The 3,436-nt window shown below is 55.6% G+C and overlaps 1 pseudogene; it reads right to left on the bottom strand.

Moving 5' to 3' along the window:
• Positions 1 to 699: 699 nt before the first annotated feature.
• Positions 700 to 1,810, bottom strand: LOC125507183 (annotated as a pseudogene).
• Between the last annotated feature and the right edge of the window lie 1,626 nt (positions 1,811 to 3,436).

Below are 3,436 nucleotides of genomic sequence, written 5' to 3'. Positions count from 1 at the left end.
AAGGAGGGTAGTCCCTGAGTGCTCCTTGGGGCACCCTTTGTCTCGTACTTAGTACAAAAGATAGCGTGGTACATACTGCTTTTTAACTGTAAGATCTTCGGAGGAGATTGGCGTTCCATGGTCGTTCCGACTCCTTGCCGGAATCATCTCTCTTTCGTGCCTTCGGCTTCTGCGCGTCGATTAGGTAGTAGGAGTCGTTGCCTAAAGCTCTGCTGATGACGAAGGGGCCCTCCCAAGGGGCCGAGAGCTTGTGCTGGCCGGCTGTTCGCTGGATCAGTCGGAGCACAAGATCGCCCTCTTGGAAAGATCTTGGCTTGACCTTCCGGTTGTGGTAGCAGCGAAGACCCTGCTGGTAGATGGCTGACCGGCTGAGGGCTAACAGCCAGCCTTCTTCTAGCAGGTCGACACCGTCTTCTCGCGCTTCCTTGGCCTCTGCCTCCGTGTACATGGTAACCCGAGGTGAGTCGAACTCGATGTCAGTTGGGATGACAGCCTCGGCACCGTATACAAGGAAGAAGGGGGTGAAGCCGGTTGACTTGTTCGGAGTGGTGGGCAAACTCCAGAGGACGGCCGGCAGCTCGTCGAGCCAACAGCCGGTCGAACGCTCTAGTGGCACCACCAGTCGGGGCTTGATGCTGGAGAGGATGAGACCATTTGCTCGCTCGACCTGGCCGTTTGACTGCGGGTGGGCAACGGACGCTAGGTCCAGACGGATGCCCTGTGTTGTGCAGAAACGTGCCAGTGCTCCCTTGGAAAAAATTGTGCCATTGTCGGTGATGATGCTGTGTGGCACGCCGTACCGGGTTGTGATATCTGCGATGAACGTCACGGCAGTCGGCCCATTTAGCTTTTTGATCGGCTTTGCTTCAATCCATTTGGTAAATTTGTCCACAACGACGAGCAGATGTGTAATGCCGCCGCGTGCTGTTTTGAATGGGCCCACCATGTCCAACCCCTAGACGGCGAAAGGCCAGGTAAGGGGGATGGTCTTGAGTGCAGAAGCTGGCAGGTGTTGCTTGGAACTGAAAACTTGGCACCCTTTGCAGTGTTTGACTAGCTCTTTGGCGTCGTCCAAAGCAGTCGGCCAGAAGAATCCATGGCGGAAAGCTTTGGCGACGAGCGATCTTGAGGCCGCGTGGTGGCCGCATTCACCTTGGTGGATGTCCTTGAGGATGGCTATGCCCTTCTCTGGCTCGACGCAGCGCTGGAAGACTCCAGTGATGTTGCGCCTAACGAGCTCTTGGTTTACTATTGTGTATGCTCCGGCTCGGCGTTGAACTTGTCTTGCTGAGATCTCGTCAGGCGGCAACTCTCTGTTTACCAAGAAATTGAGGATGGGCTAGGCCCATGATGGAGCTGTGACTTCTTCTATTGTCAGGACTGCTGCTGTGACCAGGGTGGGTGGGCTGGGTGGTGAAGAGTTGGAGTTGGCCACCGCCTGCTATGTCGATGCAGTCCCTGGGCCAATTGCAGTAGTCCCCGGGCCGAGTTCCGTAGTTCCCAGGCCGGGGTCGACTATGGCAGTCCCCGGGCCGCCTATCGAAGTCCCCGAGCCGCCTGCCTGGTTCCCCAAGTCGGATCTGACTGTGTCAGGGTCAGGCGGCATGAAGATGGAGTTGGATTCTAGAGACGGCTTGATGGATGGCTTGAGGAGGCGATGCATGGAGACGCCGGCTGGTATAGCTTGCCGGGTAGAGCCTATCCATGCTAGGGCATCTGCTTGCTCATTGTCGGCCCGTGGCACGTGGAGGAACTCACATCCTTCAAAATGTCCACTGATTTGCTGTACGAGGAAGCGGTAGCTCGCCATGTTTGCGTCCTTGGCGTCCCAATCGCCAGATGACTGTTGGACCACTAAGTCTGAGTCGCCATAACACAGGATTCGGCGGATGCCGAGCTCTTTGGCTAGCTGGAGCCCGTGTATGAGCGCCTCATACTCGGCCACGTTGTTGGAGGCGGCAAAATGAATTTGCAATGTGTACTTGAGCCTGTCGCCCTTGTGAGAGGTGAGGATGATGCCGGCTCCCAAGCCGGTGCGCATCTTGGACCCATCAAAGTGCATCCGCCAATGAGTGGAGTCGGGGGCTGGCGGCAGGTACTGGGTTTCGGCCTAGTCGACGAGGAAGTCGGCCAGTGCTTGAGACTTTATGGCGGTGCGAGGCTGGTAGAAGATCGTGTAGGGGGGCAGCTCAATGGCCCATTTTGCCACCCGGTCGGATGCATCCCGGCTGCCTATGATCTCAGCGAGCGGGGCAGTACACACGACCGTGATGGGGTGCTCTTGAAAGTAGGGCTTGAGCTTCTTGGCGGCGAAGTACACACCATAGCACATCTTCTGGTAGTGTTGGTAGTTCTGTTTTGAGGTGGACACTACTTTGCTTAAATAGTATACTGGCCTCTGGACTACCTGAGCTCGGCCTTCTTCTGGGCGCTGGACCACGATGACAGTGCTGACCACCCGGCTAGTGGCGGCAATGTAAACGAGCATGGGCTCTTTCTCAGCCGGCGCCGCCAAGATAGGCGGCGTGGTCAGCATCTTCTTTAGCTCGTGGAAAGCTTGGTCTGCTTGGTCGTTCCACTTGAAGTGAGTGGACTTCTTCATGAGTCGGTAGAGGGGGAGAGCCTTCTCTCCGAGCCGGCTGATGAAGCGGTTCAGGGAAGCCAGGCATCCGGTGAACTTCTGGACGTCTCGCAACTTGGTCGGAATCTCCATTCTCTCTATGGCCTTGATTTTCACTGGGTTGCACTCGATGCCGCGTTCGGAGACCAGGAAGCCTAGAAGCTGGCCGGCTGGTACACCGAACACGCATTTCTCGGGGTTGAGCTTAATCTGAAATCGGCGCAAGTTTTCAAATGTCTCTCTGAGGTCTTCCAGCAAGGTGCCGCGCTTCTCCGTCTTCACCACAATGTCGTCTACATAGACGTGGGCATTTCTGCCAAGCTGCTTGAGGAGACATTTCTGCATGCAACGCTGAAAAGTGGCACCAGCATTTCTCAAGCCGAATGTCATAGTCAGGTAGCAGAAAGCTCCGAATGGTGTGATGAAGGCGGTCTTCAGGCGGTCTGCTGGATCCAACTTTATCTGGTGGTAGCCTGAGTAAGCATCCAAGAAGCACAACAGCTCGCATCCAGCTGTGGAGTCTATCACTTGGTTAATCCTTGGCAGGGCAAAGAGATCTTTGGGGCAGGCCTTGTTGAGGCTTGTGTAGTCTATACACATACGCCACTTGTTGTTCTTCTTCAGTACGAGGAACGGGTTGGCGAGCCACTCTGGGAAGAAAACTTCCATAATGAAGCTGGCTGCCAGAAGCCGGGCTATCTCCTCTCCTACGATTCTTCTCTTTTCTTCCGACAGTCGGCGGAGGGATTGTTTGACTGGTTTTGCACCTTCTTGGATGTGTAGCTTGTGCTCGGCGAATTCCTTCTGAACACCCGG

The sequence above is a fragment of the Triticum urartu genome, chromosome 5 (genome assembly GCF_003073215.2).
Source record: "Triticum urartu cultivar G1812 chromosome 5, Tu2.1, whole genome shotgun sequence".
In the NCBI taxonomy this organism is placed as follows: Eukaryota; Viridiplantae; Streptophyta; class Magnoliopsida; order Poales; family Poaceae; genus Triticum; species Triticum urartu.
Note: the sequence above shows the minus strand (reverse complement) of the source record. Positions and strands in the feature narration are given on the sequence as shown.